This window comes from Zeugodacus cucurbitae, chromosome 5 (assembly GCF_028554725.1).
Source record: "Zeugodacus cucurbitae isolate PBARC_wt_2022May chromosome 5, idZeuCucr1.2, whole genome shotgun sequence".
NCBI classification, from domain to species: Eukaryota; Metazoa; Arthropoda; class Insecta; order Diptera; family Tephritidae; genus Zeugodacus; species Zeugodacus cucurbitae.
In genome coordinates this window covers 26,279,545-26,293,666 of record NC_071670.1, presented here as the reverse complement: position 1 = coordinate 26,293,666, position 14,122 = coordinate 26,279,545, and positions in this window count along the sequence as shown.

Sequence of the window (14,122 nt, the reverse complement as noted above, 5' to 3'; positions counted from 1 at the left end):
AAATGGGTGAAATCGATCTACGCATTATCCAATCCTCCATATATATAATATGTAGTAATATAAAAATATTAGTCGCATTGGTTGACTTTTCTCTCATATACTCAATAAATTATACTTAGTCCCTCTGGTTGAGTTTATAGCGTACATATATATGTACATATAATTTGCGAGAAATAAAACAGTATGTTTGGTTACACCCAAAATTAACATTTTCTGAATTGTTAAATTATTATGTTGTAACCATGAAGTAAAGGATTTCTTATAGATTGTTTTATATAAGACTAAGAGGTTTACAGTTAAATAGTTTAGTTTATACTAGCTGAAATGGATTTACAAGTATTAGTCTGAAGTACAACTTGTCAGCCGACTATTCTTTTTGTCGTATATAAACGTATACCCCAAGAATGATAGAAGACAAGATTACGCCATTCGTTTACACTTAGCTTTTTTGGGTTTTAATTTACTGTTGCGTGACGCACTCACGACCCCCAAACACACGAGCAAAACAAAAAATGAAAGAAAAACTGACAAATTGCACGATAGTACAAAACAATAAAACCAAAACAAAGAGCTGAAGTCAAGGCTAGTACTTAATTATTATTTAAAATTCTAAGTGAAAAATGTATTAACTTGAAAAAGAAGTCCGCAATGGCGGAATTAAACAACAATAGTACAAAAAAGTCGTCTATAAAGAATTTTTTTCACTTTTTCAACCAACAAAAAAGTTGGCAAAATGGCGAACTTTTTGTAACAAAACATATAATTTTAATTATAAATATGCATTATTATATTGGATCATTTTATAAATGAAGATTTTAAGAGTTACGTTCATTGTGATATTTTATCTGCACATTATTCAATTTGGTTCACTATGTATCACATTTCCGTTTTCCATTTGACAATCCTACTGTTGCCTATTCCCATTCGGGGGTCGTGAGCGCATTACTATGTCGTAATCTTGTCTTCTATCATTCTTGGTATACCCTTTAAGAGCCATACCTTTAGGAGATATACCAACATTGTTCTAGATAGCATTCGTGTTACATTCAAATTTTATTTAAATTCAGTATTTATTTTGTGTAGTTCTTCATAAATTTTAGTAATAAATTGAAGACAAAATTATATTTTTTGTTTAATTTTAGTTGGATTTGTTATTTTATACATATATTATATTTTTTCGAAACAACCCTGCCAGTAACTTGGCTAACATCATGTTTTAAACATACATCTTCTTGAAAACCACATGTCTATAAAAAACCATTTACAATGTTATATATTCACTTAATTTTGCTAAGATATCTTACATATTAACCGATGTACATATATGGTATTAATCCACTAGAAGTGAGACACTCATAATATTAAATTTATGGGTGGAAGAGAAAGTTTTGATCCATTTTTTACTTTACGTCGTTTTGTGAGCATGGCAGTACCAACCACATCAAGGTGACAAGGATCAAGAGTCTCAGGTTTCATCACCTCAATTTTTATTCACGTTATCGCTTGTATAGACAAACAGTAAACCGAATTTAAGCTCTACTCCTGATCTAGATCCCGATCACTTTGGTATATATAACTATATATCTAACTCGTTTTTAGGTGTTACAAACAACCGCTAGGTGAAAAAAAACTACTACTGCAACATATTGGGAGAGTATGAAAGTCTAATAATTTAAGCTAGACTGCGCTCATCTACCTTTTACCGCTTTGTTTCATCTTTTGTTTCCGTTCGGTCGGTTCTAATGTCTACCAAATACTTTGGATCGTATGTTGTAACGAAAATGTTACTCTAGAAAAAAAATATATAGTGTACTGTTCATAGTGATTGTAGACCAAGTTTTCCATTCTGTTAGGTGGAACTTTTGCAACGCAATCTTTAAAACTTCACTTTGTTGGACTCTTGTTCGTGACCTTTAATTTTAATATTGAGCTGAGACGGAACATTTTATACAGTTCTTAAACATTATTTAACTAATTTAACTGCAGGACTTTTAAATTTTGATATTTTTAGACCGTCTTGAAGGAGGCTTCTTGTCACACTCGCTCGCGCCGATCTCTCCCCCAATCCTGCATATATTCTAGCATTTTTTGAAATTATTATTTTTCGCTTCTTGCTTTGCTTTTACCAGTCCGAAAAAGTTTAAAGTGACAACATTTTCCGTTAAATGATTTTGAAATTGAAATTGAAATTAAATAATAATATCGATTGCAGTTATACTTTTTTGGCGCATTAACCAGAAAAAATGAAGGACCTTAACAGCAAATAGTCAACTTTACTTTAAAAAAAAATTATTTTCTCTCCTTAGGACTTTGTAAATTGTTAGTGAGCTGAATTCGATCACAGTTACCTGACATAAAACTCATGAAACTGGAGAGAGCCTTCAGATTACAGTAATTAAATTAGTAATTAACAAACTCTTTGGTTATTATGATTATATGCTTAGACGATGGGAGAAAGAAAATTAAAACAAAGTAATAAACACGGATTTAGGTGGTTATAACATACATACACATAATAGAATTAATATATGTAGATTTAATAGAATTAAAATATTTGCTATTTCGTACATGACAATGTTGTTTCATTGAAATCAATTCAAAATTAATATATTACCATTTTAACCAATTAATTCTCAATTGCTTTGCACAATACTGTACATATCTACATATCCATGTATATATCGCTCATTTATTTGAATAGTGTCACAACTCAAAAAAGTCGATTTTTCAGGAGAGCGATTTAAAGTTTTTAATTGTCTCTTATTTAGCAAATATAGAAAAATTCCAACTGTTTATTGACAAATCTAGTGGCCTGTAATATATTAAATACAATGTTGAGTATAAATGGACCAAAGAGTGTACTAATGCTTTTTCTTGGGTATAAACGTGACCCTTTTTGAATTGTGTCGTTATTTGTGAATAAAATAATTCAATTTCGTCAAATGTGTCGTTTTTGTCGAAAAAAATCAATACGAAAAATTTAATTACTTTTCACCAATATCGTTGTAATACAAAATATGTCGTTCTTTCTGAAAAGAAAACCAAATTCACTCTATGACAATATGTGTTGTAACACAAAATATGTCTCTCTTTCATATAAAAATCCATGCCTAATTCTGGCACAACTGAGAAGTGTCGTTATTGTAGTTAAAAAATAATCCAACATAACAAGTTTAATAACGGCACATTCTTATTTCACGGTTTATTTTTCTACGCATTGGAATGAAATTTTTATACAATATGGACACTGAAATTGCGCACATTTCTGTATACTCAACTAAAAAATCGTGTTTTTTGAGTTGTGACACTATTCAAGTAAATGAGCGATATGGTAGTCTAATAGAACAATTTCTATTAAGAAGGCAACAGAAACATTCTACTGTCCATCTATCCACCCGTTTGCAATCCTCCTATGCACTCAGTGCACAGTCAGTCATTGCGGTGCTTCGGCAAATGTGGCCGAAGATTGAACAGTGCGAATCCCTCGTTTCTAGCTCACATGCCAGCAGTATCCTGTTGTCTAAAAGCTCTCCTGTAATGCCCCAACCCACGACGCAAAGCCTTTAGACAGTTGCTTTTCGTTTTTTAATCCTAGGTTATTTGCCCCCCCGCCCCACACGCGAATGGCATAACCACGTATAGCACACAGCATAAGTAAGTAAATTGTGTGTGTGTGTGAGGAGTGAGAATGGATTTTCAAATTGCGAAATTTTACAAGTTAGTTAGGAATTCCTTTCATTTTATTTGGTAAATTGTGAAAGCTCAAGAGCAAGAATGGCTGTTCTCAAATGAATGTGTGGGTTCGACAACAAAATGTATAAACTTACATACATCGTATATTGTATGACTGTGTATAATGCACATACATATGTATGTCCATATGTTCACATGTAAATATTTACAATTTTATATAGTATTTTAAAAGTTCTATGTATTTCGATACAGCTACATATGCAAGTGTGCGTGCATATGTGTGTTCACCGTCGCTTGGTTAAAACGGATTTAAAAACCCATCTGCAGTTTGCCACTTAGCAAAAGCCCATGGATAGTTCACTATTGGGACAAAGTTCGTTCCTTGATAATAAGTATGTATTTGAGTTTGCTTGGCAATTTGTGTACACCTTGGACATACGTATGAATACCTCCATAAACTTACATATATATGTATTTATTTTGCAAGTACCATATATGTTTATAAACAATTTTCATATATATATATATATACATATACATATATGTATGTACATATGGGGATTGTATTTAAGTATTCAAAAGCTGTCGTGGCAGTAGTTTGTTAAATGACTTGAAGCTCGCACTTATTTTATACATATGTACATATGGATGCGTGCATATAATATTGCAAGGGAGGAAGGATTTAAAGAGCAATGAGATAACATAATAAAAGGAGTTAATATATGACTGTGCGTTTCAATACATATACATATGTATATACGCATGTACATACATATATGTATGCCCTTAACAAGAATAATATGAGTTTATGTGAGTTAACATGCGCGAGTAATCTATATACATACATATGTATGTATGTGAACTAATAAGAGCATACACACATGTGCAATATGTACATACATATGTGAATTTACTTTATAGACACGAGTAAATATTTTGTGACCACTTTAGGTTTCTATATACTGTGAGTTGGTGTAATACTGGCATGCCTGATTTGTCTATTTCATGGCAAAGTCTGCATTCTGCCAAGGATCTTGCGTCAGTTTGTGGTCTGTTGGTGACAGTTGAACATGCCATTTGAATTTATGTACTCAGTGGTTCAAATGTTACTTACTGCTCTTGCACATTAGCACATTGATGTACATGGTCTTGTTCCTTTCTGTTCATGTAAAATTCGGCTACAACATACAAGTATATATTTGTTCATCAAAGGATTAAATGAACTACCAAAGACATTTTAGAAGAGAGTTGGAGACACCGAAAACTTCCGAATATAACTTTTATCAAGTTTACATTTACGCTTCTTATTCTCTAAATTAATTTTCTAACCTATGTATGAATGTATGTTCACACACCAACCAATATTATATAAATAAATAATTAGTATATATTTATACATACGTATGTGCATATATGGTATGCATACATGTGTAGGAAATCGGTGCAAGGTGTGCTGGACATATAGAAAACCTGATCAAAAGCAAAAAACGAAACAAACGATGTTTCATACAACAAAGCGAAAGAGCAAAAGAGATAAAATTATAAATGTTTGACAACTTTTATAGTTTTTCGAAAATAATTGTATTGATCAATGTGATTAAATTCATCCCATCTAACAGTATTTACTATTTGCGGCATGTTGCACGAATATAATATCCCTGCTCACTTAAGGGTTGTTCGATTTTTAATTGTCCCAAAACCTACGCCCAAGCGGGCTTGGCCTTCTCACTTTAGCTCGCCTCCAAACGGCTATTTGTTGGCTACCCAAAGGATACTTGGTCTAAAACCTAAAGTGGTGAGCTGATTGAACCATGTGGATGCAAAAACTTTCCTTATTTGCATGTACCTCTCTCTACACATGACCATGAAACTCGCTGAAACTCGATAAAAACGAGTATTCAGACAGGGTGACTCACTATCGTGACTTCTTTAACCTTGAAATCAAAAGCAAATTCACTCTTGCCAACAGGTGTTACTTAGGACTGAGTAGGCGATTGAAAAGTAAAGTCCTCTTTCGACAAGTCGCTTATATTTCCCGTCCTGATTTATGTTGCAGAAGCGTGGACGATGTCAACATTCGATGACACGGCACTATGAGTTTCGAGAGAAATGTTTTACGGTAGATTTATGGACCTTTGAACATTGGCAGCGGGGAATGCCGCGACGATGGAATGATGAGCTTTATGAGCTAAGTACAGTACCTGGCCATCGAATTACGAACAATTACGAATTACAAAAAAAACTACGGTTACAATAATTGTCAGCCGATAACTATAAAGTAGGCAAGCTTATTCGAATATTATACCGTTAATTATACAGTAGAAATATAGGCAAAGGATACCACCCAGGTTGTAATTTTGTAACATTCACCATAAATTAAAAACATTGTCAAAAAATTAAAAATATGGATTATGCTCCCCGTTCGTAACTCGATGACCAGCAGCTGTATACGACGACATTGACAGTTCAGCAAAAAGACAAAACCTACGCTGGGTAGGTCATGTTGTCCGAATGGACTAAAAAACTCTATCTTTGACCGTTTTCGATGTAGTACCCGCCGGTGGAAGCAGAGGAAGAGGAGGACTTTCACTCCGTTGGAAAGATCAGGTGGAGAGCGACTTGCGACTTCCCTTGAAATTTTGAACTGGCGCCGAATTGCGGGAAGAAGAGAAGAAGCCACAAATAAAGCTAAACAATTTGATACAGAGGAAAAATATAATTAGAAAGTGAGTGTGGCGCTGCTACCTAATAGGTTTAATGTTCTACTCAAACAGTATTAACAAAACTCACTTCATTATTCCTAATATACCCAATATAGTGATGAAATTGGTAATTGATAAAAAGTATTTCCGGCATGAGAAATTGTAGCAATGAACTTAGTTAGTTTCAAGAGTATAACAGATATTAATTTCACTTCAACTGAGCCGAACTTATCTATGTTTTATGTAATAAATACCAAATTTTCGAAGATCTGGTCATATTTTTCCGCCTAAATAAATTCATTTTCACTTTAAGTTATATATAGTAGAAAGGAAAAGAGAAAGAAAGTCGTTGTACAACAGACAACCATCTCAAATTATATTAAGTAATACTAAGTCTATATATCTTATATCACAGTATTAAGGATTAAACTTCAAATTAATTTCATTGTATATGCTTACTAATTAAATTGTGCTTTACATATATAGACTCAAACTACTTCGTTCCGATACATGTTATGCACAAACAAAGTTACCCACAAAGGTCTTGTGAGGATAGAAATGTTATTAATCAATGAAAATAAAACTCGTGTATAGTCAACTTTCAAACCCCAATTGTCACATACACTTTTGGGTAAGTCGAAAATCAAATATTTCACATTAACAAACCATGTTGTGACCGCACGCTCCCATCCCAGTTAATTTCGAGCTTGGCCTCCTGCCTTTGCCCACATGAATTTGCAACGGTGACGATGCATTAATTCCATGATTTATGTTTTGTTTAAGGTAAAAAATTTAATGTTTTTCACAAGCTGATCACTCCCATCGGTCATCATTCATAGCACGCTCCATCCGGCGCTAACATTTTATATTCACGTGTGCATAACACATGACCAACGCTTATTCTAGCCATAACATGCTAGGTATTGTGTCCAAAGTTCAGCTAACTGTGTGCTTTATGCCCTGTGCCCTGCGCATGCATGAACTGACAACTCACTAATCACATTGACCAATGGTCAGACGCTTATTTACCCTCTACGCAATTTCATTCCGGGTTAGCTATGAAAAGGTAGCACTTCCATAACGCGCCAGAACCAACCACCAATCGTTAACCCCTACGACTGCTTGCTGACCAGCGCAGCTGGACATTCGGAAAGGTGAATCGGCTCACTTGTACTCATATACATACACACATGTAAAAACGTGTTCTTCATTCGTCCCTAATGGTGTACATGCTCACATCATTGACCCTTACCTAAGTCGGGTTGAGCTCTTGTGCCTATTTGATTATACGTACTTCCGACTGTGTACCTTACCTATGTATATGCATAAGCATAACTGTATTTAGATACTTACATACATATATACATATTTCTGCTCAGTGAAACGAGAGTGATAATGATGATGGCTGACCTCTTGAGAAATTATGAGGAAATGGCGCTTGCCCACAAGCATGCCCATGCTGACCTCTGACCGTAGTAACGTATTCAGATTCTGCGTTGTCTTTGTAATTCCATGAGTTAAGAAAGTACTTCGAGTTTTTTCTAATTGTTGCACAGCTGTTGGTTCTTGAATAACTTGTTGTTAATTTAATGGGTCATTGAACATGCGTCCAGGGGGTCAGACTGTGGTCAGTAGCTCTTGCAAACACTTTATGTCTATTAATATTCGATTTTCTTAACATTTGAGTTTTGAGTACTAGTTTTGCTCCTGAATTTAGGGTTTATTTGATGACGCTTTAGCAGCATGTGCAAGACGCGTGCTGAAGTCATGGCAATGTAATTGGGGCAACTGGGTAATAAATTTAAAATAATTAGTTTACAAATATTGACCAGCTATTTTTTTGTTTGTAGTACGAAATGTACGAACCATGGAATATGACCAATGGACAAAATAGAACTGATGGCGAAAAATACATCCAGCGCGGTATTAACTTTTCTTATACCCAAAAGAGTGTGTTTGACCGAATGTTTTAGAGTTTGGGGCACAATCGAATTGGAATAGTTCTAGTGCATATAAATGACAAACTACTTTATCACATACAAGTTTATAAAGGGGTGTCCGTAGTGTCGAGTCTAATACTACGTTCGGACCGACATTGAAAACCTCTTGAAAACACAATTTGTGGATTGTGGATTACATTTGAGCATTTTTATACTCCCGCAACGTGTTGCTAAGAAAGTATCAAAGTTTTGTTCTCATGTTGTTATAAAACTAAACGATATAGACGTACAAGCGTTTACTTGAATAAAACCTCTGATAAATTAATGAAACTTCAGGAATTACACCATCTTGCATATAATGATTTTTGCTTTCTAGAGGACTTTGTGCCCAATACATGAGTCGATTTGCATGCAATTTTAAAGCGCTTTTTTCTCATAAATTTTTTTAATTTATTCTGCCCTGTACTCTAGTTATCAAATTGTCAGTGAGAGATGACCAGCATAATAGGGTGAAATTTTTTTTTGTTCTGTAATCATGTAAGAAATGGAACACATTCAAAAAGGTAATCATGTGTATAATGTTGAAATATAAAAGTCACCATTCGAGAAAAGAAAAGAAAACTCGCTTAATAACATTAAACAAATAAATTGCGAGAGTATAAAATGTTCGGTCACACGCGAACTTAGCCCTTCCTTTCTTATTTTTATTTCTCTTTCTCCATTATTTTGACAAAGTAGTGGAATTTGTTTACAATATCAAATGACAATTTAGAACTGGCAAAATATGTCTTCCAATAATATCGACTAAACTAGAGCAGACATCGATTATAGTGAGTGGAATGTCAAGAAGTTTTCAGCGAAAACTGTGATTTCGTTTGACAGATTTTGCATGGATGAAAACAAAAAGTTTTCAAACGAAAACCCATTTTTTAAATGAAAACACGTTTTCAATGTCGGTCTGAACGTAGTATAATGACATTTGCATTTCTCAATATTATTTGAGAATATTTTCGGCCGCTAAGCAAATCTAAAATCGAAACTCGAAGATGGCGATTGAAAATAATTTCCTTTCCTCCAATTATCAATATACCAAGCCGGCATATAAAGAATGTGATTACTCCCCCCGTTTGTTAGAATTTTTACACTCTATTTATGAACGATTATTATCAAACACTAATTTTCGAAACCATATTTTGTACAAAACAGTTATCTTGAAGTATTTCGTAGGATTATTGCTGAAAAATTCGAGAGTTATGTAGGCTGAATTTATAGAGCGTTAGTTGCAAAGCTTGACTCTAAATACTAATATTATTCAAGTAGACATCTCTAAATACATATGCTATCTGATATTTAATTAATACAACTCATATTTATATGACTACTGAAGTTTTCCGAAATAACGAACACATTAATTGTCAGGCCTGTTCATTACATCGAATTTTTCGTTGATTCAAGTACTCACTTAGAGGTGTTTTTCAATAAAAATGATTACATATCCGTAAATTGCAGTTTAATAAATTCTTTTAATACATGATTTGTTAAAAAAGAAAAACCATAACAGAACAATTCAAATGTTGGCTTAAGAGAAGTAATGGTTTAGAACAAAGTTGCTAAAGAGAGTATTATAGTTTTGTTCACATAACGGTTGTTTGTAAATCCTAAAACTAAACGAGTTATATATATCAAAATGATCAGGGTGACGAGTAAAGTTCAAATCCGGATGTCTGTATATCCGTGCAAGCTGTATTTTGAGTAAACATTGAGATATCTTGATGAAACTTGGAAGACGTATTTCTTGGCACCATAAGATGGTTAAGTACGAAGAGGGGCGTTATCGGACCACTACCACGCCCACAAAATGGCAATAACCGAAAACATATAAAGAGCTATACCTAAGCCATAAATTAAGTTATTAAAGTAAATTTTGGTATGAGGGATCGCGCTATGAAGGGGCATATGTGGATGTAATTTTTTGGGGAAGTGGGCGTGGCCTCGATACAGAAGAGCTGCACTCAAAATGGTATAAAAAATTTGAAATGGGCGAGGCTCCACCCACTTATGAGTCAAAAACCGTATCTCCGAAACTACTAATATCTTACTAGCTTCCCAATGATATGTTGTGAAAATAGTCCAAATCGATTCACAATCACGCCTACTTCCCATATATACCACAACTTTAAAGGATATGATTCGTTTACTTTACAATATATAAAGTAAGCACTAGTGAAGATATCGGAACAGAACAAAAATACTGCATTTATATTGTGGCACCCCCTTTCAAAAATTGTCGAAATCGGACCATAGGTTTTCAAGACCTTATATATCGAATATGATTACTCAGTGCTTCTAACAATTTTTTTTACCGAAAATATAGGTAAGTCTCTCAGATTTTTTGAAGAAATTCAGAGGGAATATGTTTCTTCTAATAATATGTCTCAATGTTTTCAAACTTTCAATGGACTTTATACCAAATATATGCCGAATATGTGAGTCAAATTATTTGTTATATTAATAAAATTAAATAAATAAATTGCGAGAGTATAAAATATTCGGTGACATCCGAACTTAGCCCTTCCTTACTTGTTTTATTAGTAATACTTGACTAATCGGCGTTAGCTTCGTTGGAATACGAATTTTATATTTGATGTCTCCTTCCTGAAGTCAACCAATACATACAATAAGTTTTGAGAAATTGACATTGTTCTTTCATAGCCTTTTTGTGTCACTTAAATTGCAGCACTGCGTTCTGCAGAGTATACATATATTTTATCATCTAAATTGTTACTAAATGTACCAATTCAGCAAATTCACCACAACGGAATGTTTACTTTTTGTAGCAGGAGCTCATATTTTTCGACATGTTTACCCTTTTTTTTAATTTAGCCGAAACGGTAAACACTATTAAATCACTTTTCTACACAATTCCGAAACTTATTTGTTTATTTATTTGGTGCTGATCACTAATTTTAAGCATTTCTATCAAATTTAACATTTTTCTTGTACTATTTTTTTCAATTTGCATATTTCTTTTGAATTTTTTCAAGATATATTTTTAATTCTGTTTTTTAAGCCTTCTTCAAGTTGTTTGTTAAACCGAGTACATACAAAACACCGATGCTCGTTATTTAAGGTACTCAATGTAAATATTTTGCTTATAAGCGGCTTTCGTTAAAACGAATATTCGTTATTTCGGAAAACTACTGTATATAGTTTCTGATAAATACATACATACATACATACATACATATGCACATTCAACAAAAAATTTACCACTCTTTTATTTTAAAAACTTTAATACTGAGGAGACATATAAACATGTGGAATTAAAACAAAGCATCAGCAGGAGGTTGAACTTTCTGGTGTTTAGTCGACATGAACATACAATCATATTTAACTGGTAATAAAATAAATTATAAACGACCCTGAACAAATCACACCACACTGGTTTTCGTGTTTGATCGGGACAGGAACATTGGCACATTCACTTCGGGATAATTGCTCGATTTATTGATGGCTGAAAGTATTGATAACAAGCAAACCGCTCCAGCTTCGCACGTGTTTAAACAAACACTTCAAAAGTTATAAGTTTTTACACACTTATACACACTCTCACAAATACATATAAGAGTATGTATGTATGTACTTCCCATTTCTTGCGTGGGTTTAATTTATAAAAGTAAAAAGATGAAAATTCGAACATGAAATTATATTTTATTTTAAATGAGCTAAAACTTGATTACGACCTCTCGTCTTTGGTTTCCGTTGTCGTTCTCTCTTATTATGAAGGCGTTGGAAACGCTCAAAGTTCGACGTCCTAGTGCAAGCTTGTATATTTCTAATACTTTTCCTTCAAGCCGCTGCATACGCTCCATACTCGGCTCTCAAGCACGTACTTGGGAGGTTTTGAAATTTTATTCAGCTAGTTACTCGACTCTCTGACACGCGATTGTGATGCGAAGAGAAGAGAAGGAATGACTTGCAAGACGACTTTGAGTTTCAGATTAAGATTCTCCATCAGGGACTATAATAAATCGCTCATTTACTTGAATAGTGTCACAACTCAAAAAACACGATTTTTGAGTTGAGTATGCAGAAATGTGCGCAATTTCATCGTCCATATTGTATAAAAATAATTTTTCACAAATAACGACATAATTCAAAATGGGTCACATTTATGCCCAAGAAAAAGCATTAGTACACTCTATTTGGTCAATTTCTGCTCAACATTGTATTTAATATATTACAGGCCACTAGATTTGTCAATAAACTGTTGGCAGTTTTCTATATTTGCTAAATAAGAGATAATTGAAAACTTTAAACCGCTCTCCTGAAAAATCGACTTTTTTGAGTTGTGACACTATTCAAGTAAATGAGCGAAATGTTAAAGCAATCAATTCATATATAAATAATTCAGATTTTAATGTTTTTCTGAAAATAACTATGCATTACTTTATTTTTACGTGGCATAATTTAATAATAGTCAATTCCGTATTTTTGTTTGTGTCCTTCTTTGAAGAAGAACATTATGAATTACACGGAAAGCAACAACATTAAAACTATTATTTAATAATACTTATACCGGGTGAATGTTTGTGCTTATAATAATAACGAATAACCCAGTTAAGACCTCACATTTCCATTTCTTCTATAGATAACTCTGGAATTAGGAGGGTCGCTTAACATATTTGAATATCCATATCTCGCTTTGCAGTACATAGTCACGCATATTATTCGGGAGTAAAAACACTAATAAAACATTGTTGGTTTGAAATCATTTTCAAATAATGGTAATGCCCGTATTTAGTTTATTCTACTGTCTCCGACTGGGCTTCTTTATTCGTGCCTAACATCGAATACAGATTCAAACATCGAATGTCAAAAATAATGTCAACGAATGTCAATCAACCATCACAGAAAATGTACATACACATACACATATGTAAGGCGGAAACGTTCGGGTATGCAAATTCACACGTTGGATTTTTTGGTTCCGCGTTTCGGTCTTTTGTATAATTACAACCCTTAAAACCTATATTAAAGCGTACGTACTATATATGGTATATGTATATAAAAGTGTACCATGTTGTATGTACAATATTTGATTATAAGGTAGTGTATCTTTACTTATACGTATCATGTTGTTTGAATGTTTAAAAATATTATTATGGCATAAAACAGCGATATATTTTACTTGACTTGATTGTCCGAACAGTTCAACTAAATATCGATTGTAAGAAAATACGATAGTCGCGATATATTCGCCGAAATCATCAAATATATGTATCAATTACGAACATTGTGAATCCCCCCATATAATAGGATTTTAATATTCGACTCGCCTTTCTAACACAAATCTAAAGTTTTTGATATGATATGAATACTGAATTTTATAAATTTTGTGAACTAAAATAAGATAATTTTCTCTGAATATCCATACATCACTCATTTTACTGTCAAGCTATGTGATGATGCTATAACTCTAAATATTGGAAAAGGCAAATTTTAGTTTAGACATCCTCTCTTTTTAGTCAAAGTCCAAAATACCATAGCCAACTACATATATTTTAATAATTTAATAACACCATGTGCAAATTCTACTTTTTTTTGAGTATTGGACAAAACTATTTTTTGTTCGAGACAATTATTCTTAAGTATAAAAGTGATTTCTCATATGTTCGAAGTTAGCCTCAAAAATCGAGGTATTTGCCATACCCAACGTTTTCTTCTTATTTGAATAGTCTATAATATTTTTCGGTCAAATTAATATGACCGATTCTATTAGACTTA